Genomic DNA, 11,687 nt, shown 5'->3' on the forward strand with positions numbered 1-11,687 from the left:
GGAGTATTAAATGAGCAAATGCATTGTAAACTATCACCCATTGTATAAGTGTTGGTGTAAATTAGTTACATGCCTTTGATTATAAGACATAGAAATGAATCTTGGCTAACTAAAGCTAGAAGGAATTTATTGGAAGGCTATCAGAGGCTCATAGAATTACCAGGAGCTTGGAAGACTGTGCTGGGGCTGGGGCAAGAAATGAGGCAGCTGCAGCAGCAAAGAAGCAAGACCTGTAGAGGTCCCAGCAAGAACTGTCCGTGGGATGGAGTGAAGCTCTAGAACTTCTAGGATCTTTGGCCCTATGCTCAGATTTAAACACTGGGAAGTGGCACCAGTTGGCTCAATCTGAATCTTGTGTTAGTCCCTTGGGTAGGGAAGAGCATGGCCCCTGGCTATTGTCCTACCAAACTGTGGGTAAGAAGTCATTTCTCAAAAGGAACCAGAGTGCTGTTAGAAAATGAATGGGTGCTGGATGACCCCAGAATCCACAAATGTGAAATCAATATTCCTTGCTTCCCAGTTTTGTATATAAAACTTATACATTCAAATTCAATGATTCTGAGCCTTTGTTCCCTGCACCTGAGGGGATGGCAATTTTTTCCTCCCTGGGGTTTCATCTGACAACTCCCCAAGACAAAATGATTCCTCAGACTGAAAGGTCAATGCCGATTACTGTGGTCTCAGATGGAGAAGAGAAACCTTAGATTTGGCTCAGCCTACTGAGGAGTCTTCTTCGGGGGCTGCCATTGATGTTGCTGCCCATGTGACCCTAGCGAAATCCAGATGGTCTGACTTCCCTGGCCCTGGCCTCCTTGTCTGCTTAAAGTTGGGGTTGTCTGGGTACCAACTGTAAGTCAGGGGGCCTGTCCATGAAGAAATGTGCTGTCTGTTCTTCACAGCTGCTGCCAAGTTAGGGTCCTGGCCATACTTTTTCTCTGCGTGTAGATGTAGAGGTTGAAGAGGACAGTTCTGTGCCCTCCAAATCCCTCACGGCTTGGCCATGATGCTGGTGATGGGGTCCAGAGGATTTTTTTTAATTACAGAAGCCTTTATTAGAAAAAAATGCACATAGTTTTAATCACATACAACCAAAGATACACGAAAACATTGAGAGATTAGGCTGAGCTCTGAGTGACAGCACACATCCAGAATTTTCCATGAAATGAGGAAAGTGCCGATTCTCACATGGAAGGACTGGCTCAGAGCCCTCACTGCAGAGAGTAGTAGAAGAGCAAACTGTCACGGGGCTCCTTGGCACTGCACCATTGTAGCTGTCACAGTGGGATCTGAATCACAGTCAGTAGTAGTATCAACAGGACAAGATGATTACTAGTCCAATTAGACCTCATGCAAATGCAATTTAGAGAAGCAAGTGTATCTAAGAGAAAAGGCATGGCAAAGAGGTTTACTTCATTCCTTATCCATGAGTATTCTCTCTATCATGACTTCTTTTGTCTTCCAAGATGTGTGATGCAACTGAAGATTTTCCCACATTGCTTACATTCATAAGGTTTTTCCCTAGTATGTGTTCTTCCATGCTTTCTAAGAGACTTGGAGGAACTGCAAGTTTTACCAAATTCCTTACATTCATAGAACTTTTCTCAAATGTGTGTTTTCATGTCTGAGCGCTTGAAGGAGGCAACCAGTTGATGTGTTTCTCTCACATCAATATTGCTCTCTGTCTTTCTCTTTGATTTCCACTCTTTCAATAGAAAAATATCCTCAAATAATAATAAAAAAAAAGAACTAGGATGGTCAAAGGCTTCTTTTCTCCATGTGTGTTTTCATGTCTGGGTGCATGAAGGAGGCAACCAATTGATGTGTTTCTCTCACATCAATATTGCTCTCTGTCTTTCTCTTTGATTTCCACTCTTTCAATAGAAAAATATCCTCAAATAAAAAAAAAGAACTAGGATGGTCAAAGGCTTTCAACAATCTTTACAGGATAGGGCTTATTTTCAGTGTGCGTTCTTTCATTCATTATGCTTTCTCTCCACTATGAGTATTTAGGTGAATTTGAAGGGAACTGGGATGAATAAAGGCTTTCCCACATTGCTTACATTCACGGGGTTTTTCCTCATTATGAGTTCTTTCATGAAGTTGGATCAGAGAAAGCTTTACCACAATGGTTACATTTATAAGGTTTTTCCCCAGTATGAATACTCTCATGATGTAGGAGGGAATATGGATCACAGAAAGTTTTACCACATTCCTCACATTCAGGAGGCTTTTTTCCATGACTTCTTTTATGTCTTCCAAGAGAGTTGAGACTACTGAAGGTTTTCCCACACTGCTTACATTCATAGGGCTTCTGCCCAGTATGGGTCCTTTCATGATCTCTAAGAGTAGGGACGAAGAAATGTTTTACCACATTCCTTACATTCATGAGGCTTCTTTCCATCATGACTTCTTTTATGTTTTCTAAGATTGCTGCGCCAGTTGAAGACTTTGCCATATTGCTTACATTCATGTTTCTCGCCAGTATGTGTTCTTTCATGATTTCTAAGAGAAGTGGAACTGAAAGTGTTACCAGATTTCTTACATTGATAGGACTTTTCTCCAGTGTGTGTTTTTTTATTTTCTTGAGAGTACTTGGGAGAACTGAAAGCTTTACCACATTGCTTACTTTGATATTGTTTCTCTCCACTATGAGTGTTTTTGTGAAGTTTAAAGTAACTGAGACTAAAGCCTTTCCCACATTGCGTACACTCATACAGTTTCCCAGGAATATGCATTCTTTCATGATTTTTAAGGGAAGTTAAACAGTGGAAAGCTTTCCTACTGGGGCTGCCTTCATGTCTTTGAATATGTTGGTGAGGCTTGAAAGCTTTCTCAGCTTCCTTACATTTATAAGGGCTTTCTTCATATTCCTGACACAAGTATAGTTTGGGTCCAATGTGAGAGCTCAGGTGGTTATTCAAGGATAAATAACGCATGAAGATTGATTTGCCTACACAACCTGGATTTAGGTTGTTTTATTTCAAAAGGAGTTTCCTTCTTTTCATTATGATTTGGGACCTGGCTGAAGTTTTCTGTGCATTGATTACCATCCTTCCTTGTACAGAGTCTCTCTACCATATGACTGCTAAGATTCATCCCATGATTTTCATACTGATCTTCGCTGTCATGGTCTTCCCATTTTTCTTCATGCTACTGATGCCAGGTTCCAGAAGGTTCCTAGCATCACATCTGTGTAGAGTTTCTTCTGGGTCAGATCCAGGAAAGCCCACTCCTCCATGGTGAACTCCACATTAACATCCTCAAAGGCCACTGAATCCTTCTCTGGTTTGGTCCTGGGCAACCTGCAGCGATGCACAGCTGCTGACTGCTAGCATGGCAAGGCGTCTTCACCATCTTCATTTCTGGACTGTTTCTCCTCTTGTCTTGGGGGCCACTTCTATTATGTGGCTGGAGCAATCTGGTCAGTTCCTCTCTGGGATCTGTTGTTGCAGGAATCCACACTGGCTTGGAGGAGTTCACCATTACTGGTACTATTTTATCCGCTCAGACGAATACTTCATCTCCAAACTGTCCAAATTTCGGGCGCCAATTAATGCTGGTGGTCTTGATCGGGCATCTAGAAGGGCCCAGCAATCTGGAGAAGGGGCATTTCTAGTTTTCTGGGTCTCCCTGAGTCCCTCCTGCAGCTCCCACCACCGTTCAGATCGCAGATGGACGAATGACCCAGAGGATTTCTTATCTTAATCACATGCTGAGCCTATACTTCTCCTTTCCCCATCTCTGTGCACTCACTTGTCCGGGGGCAGAGGAAGTCCCCCCACCCCCACCTTTCTGTCCCAAGGCCCAGCCCCATGTGCTACTGTAGTAAAAGTGAGTTTTTCATGGGACAACACTATTTGCAAGGGTAATGTTTACTGTTTATACCAGCGGTTCTCAACCTGTGGGTCGTGACCCCTTTGGGGGTCGAATGACCCTTTCACAGGGGTTGCCTAAGACCATCGGAAAACACATATATAATTACATATTGTTTTTGTGATTAATCACTATGCTTTAATTATGTTCAATTTGTAACAATGAAAATACATCCTGCATATCAGATATTTACATTACGATTCATAACAGTAGCAAAATTACAGTTATGAAGTAGCAATGAAAATAATTTTATGGTTGGGGGTCACCACAACATGAGGAACTGTATTAAAGGGTCGTGGCATTAGGAAGGTTCAGAACCACTGGTCTATACAGTCTTTCTTAAAGATTCAGAGGGAAATACAAGAATGTTATGCTTCACCTAGTATTTTGTAACCCCCCCTTCAGATAAGAGAGCAACTTGGTTTTGAATAAAAATTGAGTCAGAGAAAATTAGGGCCCTTAAAATAAGGATCAAAAATGCAGCTAGGGAAGCATGACTGTCCATTCACTGCAGCGGAAGCCATGTGTCTTCTTGCTCCCCTTCTTCTGCCCAATCTGAATTTCCTCCATGCTCTTTACAGGGTTTGCCTATTTTTCTCCTTTGAAGATGGAAAGCTTATTTTTCCATGGGCCCCTACAGGCACCCAGGTTGGGGTAGTCAAGGAAGGAAGAAAGGTGAAAGTGTCTGAGTTGGTAATGGAAGGACAGCAATGGGGGGAAGACAGGGGTATTTGAAGGAAAAGACCATGGCGGGCATTAGAGAAAGCATGTGGAGACTGGCCTTCTGAGCTGATCTCAAATGTCAAGTCACTTGTAAAGGAGACAGCAGTTCTGTATTCAGTTGAGCCCCACGGGACATTCAGGAAGAAGTGAAACAGACCAGAGCTGCTGCATCCCACTGTGCGTTAGGATTAGCCACCCTGTGTCAGGCCGGGCTGCTTGTCAAGGTCAAGTGGTTACTGATCTGGGTGCCAACTAGACGTGTGTATGTTAAGGTCTGAGCTTATGTCCTTCCTTGACTCTTTTTAAAATCAAAATACTCAATGGATACAAACTTAAGTTTAGGATGATACCAAGCCTTCCTATAATACATTACCATCTAGCAATATTTCCAAGGATGCCACAAATGGTTTGTTTGGGAAACTTTCTCCCCAAATGGTAACTAGATCAGTGTTTGCTGTGAAGTCAGAATGCATGAGAGTAATTACATCTGCCGGGAAGATGATAGTTTGGAATTTCTGCTTTCCAAAGCATTTTACAATTTCAATCGTGTCCCCCGTGAGAACTCTATATCCTATCTCTACCTAGTTATAAATGCCTCTAGGCTATATTCTACAGCTCAGCCAGCATGCCCGTCCAACAAAAGTTATGTTCATTTATAATACATTTCAACTATTTGGCAGGGGCTTATCAATATGCTTTGGTTTATCAAACAGAAAGATTAACATCCAGTTTGTATATTTGCTTTTTTCTCTAACACAGATATATATTTTTTTAATCAAGACATCTTGTTCAAATATTTTTGTTCAACTTTGGATGCTGTTCCAGAAAAGGTATGAAAGAGGCTCTGCAAAATATTTTTGGTGTGAGCTAATGAGTCAGATGAAGAGCAGCATACCTTGCAGTTTTTCAACACATCAAAAATGTGCTCATAGCATTAAAAGAAAAATAATTTGAAACATACCACACCTGTTTTCTCTTTGTTAGCAAATTTTGGCAATAGCCACAATTGTTTACATGGGGAACTCAAGTCAATCTAATTTAAGATGATGTCTATGTGTTTGGAATAAAAATGTGTAGTGTATCATGAAATTATGCTCTGGCACAAGAATCAAATAATGTCAGGGCTGAAAGAGCTGAGAAGGTATTCAGCTTAACACTCTCATTTCAATGATGAGAAAATTTGGGCCCAGACTGGTGAAATTACTTGCCCAAGATCAAATAGCTAGTCATTTGCAGAACTCAAATGAATCTGATCTTATAATCTTTGTCTATTGTTCTTTCTACCTTTCCATGAAAATGGTGGATGATATATGTTCTCTCTCTGGGCCCTTTCCTCACATTTAGAAGACCACTTTGGATAAATACTTTCATTGAGGTGACCAAAGTATATCAGAATATCAAATGACAGGTTGTGGAAATTAAAACCAAGGCTAAATTATTACCCAGCAAAAATAACCTCTGCATCCACTAGTCTAATAAAGTAAATTAACTTTTCAGGTAAGTAGGGAAAATTCATGTTTTTTCTCCCCTGAAGTTTACATCATGATTCCATGGCTAAATTTGGCCCAGTTTAGAACCCATTTCTATAATAGGGCAATAGACTTTAAGGGAAGAACAAAGAGATCTGGGAGAGGGTATTAAAATATTTAAAAGGGGAAGCTGAATCTTTTGGATAAAAATACTTAAAGTAAACCATTTGGTTGAGACCTGGTACATTTAGGGGTGAAGGAGAGAACAATTTCCATATAAGCTTTAGTCATAGCAAACAAGATTACCCTTCTCAAATTTTTAGGGTCAATAATAGGTGAAAGGCCCAGGTTCAAATGTGGATCTGTCACACAAGCTGTGCTTTGGTGTCAATTTCCTTACAAAAAAAAGGGTAAAATGATAGTTGAGCTCATGGAGTTGCATTAAGCTAATTTCAAAAGTTCGTTACATTTCTATACAGTACCAACAAAACACTGGAAAAAGAAATTAAGAAAACCCATTAACTATAGCATCAAAAATAATAAAATACATAGGAATCAATTTAAGAAGGTGAAAGACTTGTACCCTGAAAACTATAAGACATTGATGAAATGAGAAAGACACAAATAAATGGAAAGATATTCGATGATTGGAAGAATTAATATTGTTAAAATGTCCATAGTACTCAAAAGCAATCTTTAGCTTCAATGCAAACGTCCATGGTATTTTTCATAGAAATAAGAAAAAAGTATTCTAAAATTCATACAGAAGCACAAAAGACCCAGAATAGCCAGAGCAATCTTGAGAAAGAAGAACAAAGCTGATTTCAAACTATATGACAAAGCAATAGTAAAGCAGTATGATGTTGGCATAAAAGTAGACACATAGATCAATGGAACAGACTATAGAACCCAGAAATAAAACCATGCATATATAGTCAACTAATTTTTGAAAAAGGAGTCCAGACTAAACAATGGGACAATAATCATCTCCTTAACAAATGGTGTTAGGCAAACTGGTTACTCACATATAAAAGAATGAAGCTGGATCCCTATTTTTTCACTATACACAAAAACCAATTCAAAATGGGTTAAAGACTGAATTTAAGACCTGAAACCATAAAACTCCAGGAAAAAACATAGGGAGTAAGTTCCCTCGAAATGATTTTTAAAATTTGATACCAAAAGCAAAGGCAATACACGCAAAAATAAATCAGTGGGACTACATCACACTAAAAAGCTTCTGCACAGCCCTACCCAGTTTGGCTTAGTGGTTGGAGTGTCAGCCCAAGGACTGAAGGGTCCCAGGTTTGATTTTAGTCAAGGGCATGTACCTCAGTTGCAGGCTCCATCCCTGGCCCCTGTTGGAGTGCGTGGGGAGGCAACCAATTGATGTGTCTATCTTACATGGATGTTTCCCCTCCATCCCACTCTCTCTAAAACTCAATGAAAAAAAGATCCTTGGGTGAGGATTAAAAAACAAATAAATAAATAAAATAAAAATTTTCTGCACAACAAAGTAAACCCTCAACAAAATTAAAATACAACCTATGAAATAGAAGAAAATATTTGCAAACCTAATATTCAACAAAAGATTAATATCCAAAATATACAAGGAACTCATATAGCTCAGCAAATAAACAACCCAATTTAAATATGAGCAGAGGAACTGAATAGACATTTTCCAAAGAAGACATATAAATGGCCAAAAGGTACATGGAAATGTGCTCAACCTCACTAATCATCTGGGAAATGCAAATCAAAACCTCAAAGAGTTGTCAACCTACTTAAGGTGAATATGATCTGAGGACCTAATGGCGATTATAGTTGGTAATACTGTATTGTATAACTGAAAATTGAAATATGCTAAGAGAGTAGAACTTAAGTGTTTTCACACACACAAGAAAGGAAAAAGGTAAATATGTGAGGTGATGGATAGTTTAATTGACTTGGTGGTGGGAATCCTTTCACAATGTATACATATATGAAGTCACACACTGTACACTTCTATATATATATTACAATTTTGTCAATTATACCTCAATAAAGATGAGAAAAACAGATATAGATGCTGTACAGCAGCAAGAAGTAGGTTCTGTTCCTCACCTCATTGTATCTGGTCTGGCCTTGTGACTAGCTTTGACTTTGAATGTAGCAGAAGTGATGCCTGAGTTCTGGGATCTGGGCTTCCAGAGAGTGTGTAGTTTCTGCCTTTGCCTTCTTGGAGTGCTGCCCTGATACCATCATGAAAGGAAGCTGAATTAGTCTATTGAAGGATGAAAGGCCACACAGAGGAGAAATGATCTGCCCCAGCCAACAGGTTGGCAAGCCGCCAGACATGTGAGTGAGGCCATCTTAGTCCTTCCAGTGCAGTTGATCCATCTGCTGAATGCAACCACATGTGAAAGCCGGGGTGATGCATCCACACCTGCTAATGGCCACACTCACACTTGGAAGGGCGTACAAATACTCTCTTGGTAAGCAGATGTCTGTGAGGTCATGCCCCTATCTCACTGTGCTGTAAGTTTTCCTGAGGCTGTTTCTGTGGTAGGCTGCTACGTTCAGAAGCCCTATGCCTGCCCCTTCCTGCATTTACACCAAGTATGAGAGTTGTGCCTTGTTGTGCCTGGGCACCTGGGGTATGTGGGAGTGTTTTGACCTGATTATGACTTTCACAAGAGCTGTTGTCCACTGATGGTTATACAGATTGTGTAATAATATACTGAATTAAGAATAAATGTTACATGAAGTTGGGATTTTTTTTCTATGTCCTATTAAGACACCATATTTCATGCATTTGAAGGACAGCCCCATCACAAAATAAAATTTCAGTAGGTGTGAACTATTCTGACTACCAATAGATATTAGCTAACAATAATAATAATTTACATAGTGTTTTAAAATCCTATATTATCAAAGCGTAACATGCAAATCAACCAAACAGCAGAATAACCGGTTGCTATGATCCTCACTGACACCAGGGGGCAGACACTCAATGCAGGAGCTGCCCCCTGGTGGTCAGTGCGCTCCCACAGGGGCAACACTGCTCAGCCAGAAGCCGGGCTCATAGCTGGCAAGCGCAGCGGCGGTGGCAGGAGCCTCTCCCACCTCTGTGGTAGCACTAAGGATGTCTGACTGATGATTTAGGTCCACTCCCTGCTGGGAGCGGGCCTAAGCTGTCAGTTGGACATCCCCCAAGGGCTCCTGGACTGCGAGAGGGTGCAGGCTGAGCTAAGGGACCCTGCCCTGTGGTGCACGAATTTTGTGCACCAGGCCTCTAGTACATATATAAAGCAGATTTGACAATTTTATCTGAATTAAACCTCATACATAACCCCTTGGGGAAATTATATTTTCCATATTCTAGAAAATTTTAACCTAATTTAGTAACTTGCTTGACATAATTAGAATCAGAAGTTAGAAGCAGGGCTCATACCCTGCTCTTTTGATGCTATTTTTAATTTCTAGGTTTTTGTTTCTGTATAAGTGACATATAAGTATATGATATCATGGACATCATAGGTGATAGGGTATTAAAGCTTGGTCTTAAGTAGTGAATTCATTATGTGATTTGATTTCAACTTTTTATCTTGCTGATGCTCTGAAATGCTCCCTCAGTGTGTTAGTTAACATAATGTTTACTTCTCTAATGTACTTGCTTTAAGATGAATAAGAGTAATTTCTGACATACATCTCATATTCTTTCCTATTGCAGAATGATGTGGTTGATATATCACAAAGGTCTGGGCGGTAAAAACACCTTCTTAGGCAGCTAGCTGTCTTACTGCAGTAAAGCCCGAGTTGGCCATAAGTCCTCTAAGCAGCACAAAGGAGCCAGAACAAGATACTTCCATGAAAGTGTCTTGAAAAGAATATACTATGAAAATAAAAATTCTTAGAGACAGAAAGTAGGTTAGTGGTTTCATAGGGTTGTGGGGGGAGATATATAGGTGGGAGGTGCTTACAAAGGGGTATAAGTACACTCAAGGGAGTGATGAAATGTTCTAAAATTGACTGTGGTGATGGTTGCACAAGTTTGTGTGTGAATATACTAAAAGCCATTGAATTGTACAATGTGAATGCATGAATTGTATAATGAATTCAAATTGTACAATTTGTGAATTATATTTGAATTATATTTCAATTAAGGTGTTATAAAAAAAGAAACTAAAGCATTGACTCGAGATATTAGCAAGCCAAATGCTGATGTAGTATGAATGATATTAAGGTGTTGAAGGAGATAAATAGTCATAAAGGGAGTGATCTGAATATGGGAGTTGGAGATCAAAGCACTGGAGGTTTGTCCTCATTAACCGGGAAAGCTATGACCCAGGCTTAGAGGTGTTGCCTTCAGGCTTTGAGGTTGGTACTGGTTCTTCCAGATGCACCAGGCTGCTATTGATCCCATTAAATGCCTAGACCAATGCTTTGACTCCTTGGCTCCCCAATTTGCTGGACGGTGTAGAGAAAGGTAGTGTTGGTGGGTCTTAGGTTTCATCTTGTTCTTTCATTTGGAACATATCCATTTGTTTCTTTATTTTGCTTGACTCTCTGGGTTGGTTTCTATACATTAGATGAAACAGCCACCGCTCCCAGGTCCTGATGGAGTGGCCTCCTATAAAAGATGAACCATATTGCTCAACTCTGCCCTAGCTCTTGTCTCTCAAACCTGTATTGCCCAAGCAGCCTGTGTTATGTTTAGTGGCTCCTAGGTGTTGAAGGTCTGCCAAGACCCATCCATGTCCCAAAGGGGAGGATCTCAGTTAGCACTAGATTCAGGCTGATTGGAAGCCAGACCCTCATGCAGAGGTTTTCAAAGTGTGCAAATATGTACAGGGCCCCACTACTTTTCAGTGCTAGATGTTTTGGTGGTTCCTCTCTCAGGTGCAGATCTTAAAAGTTGGGGGTGCCCAGTGTGGGATTCAAATTCTTTGCTCCTCAGAGAGAAGCTCCGAGTTTTGAGTTCCTTTCCAACTGTGGGTTGCCGTGGGCGAGTTGGGTTTTATGGCAGGACTGTGTCCCTGCCTCTACTAACCACTTCGTTGTGGGCCTTCTCTTATTCATCTGATGTGTAGGAGTAGCTTAAGTCAGTTTTTAGGTGTTTTCAGAGAAATTTTTTTTCATATATAGCTATAGATTTGGTGCAACTGTGGGAGAAGGTGAATTCAGGATCCTCTTAACATTGTCATTTTAAAGAGGACCTTGGTCAGTGTTCTTGACATATATTTATCACAATTAATTAAAGAATGGGTCTTTAGGCTCTTGCCTGGGCAGTAGGGCAAGGTGGGTTAGAGAAAGGAGTGGGAGCTAAAGTTTATTTAGATCAGCTACTATATTCAGTGCACTATATTAGGTTCTCTGCCTATTTTTTATTTCTCACATTCATCCTGTAAGATCAATACTGTTATTTACAAGTTAGAGTTGAGTAAATTGAGGCTGAAAGAGAACAAGTGGTTGAACACCTAGCCCACAAGTGGCAGCACCAGAATGTAAAGGCACATCTAGCTCTGGCTAAAGCCTATGACTTTCTCACTTAAATGTCCATTAGTGTGATCCAAATCCTTCATTCAGACAAACATAGGGAATTAACAGAGGAGTTTGGGGCCTGTGGAACTGAGGACAGAC

General features: G+C 40.4%; 1 pseudogene; it reads right to left on the reverse strand.

Moving 5' to 3' along the window:
• Positions 1-1,439: 1,439 nt before the first annotated feature.
• Positions 1,440-7,649, reverse strand: LOC102255718 (annotated as a pseudogene).
• Positions 7,650-11,687: the final 4,038 nt, after the last annotated feature.

Source organism: Myotis brandtii, unplaced genomic scaffold, assembly GCF_000412655.1.
Source record: "Myotis brandtii unplaced genomic scaffold, ASM41265v1 scaffold470, whole genome shotgun sequence".
Lineage (NCBI taxonomy): Eukaryota > Metazoa > Chordata > Mammalia > Chiroptera > Vespertilionidae > Myotis > Myotis brandtii.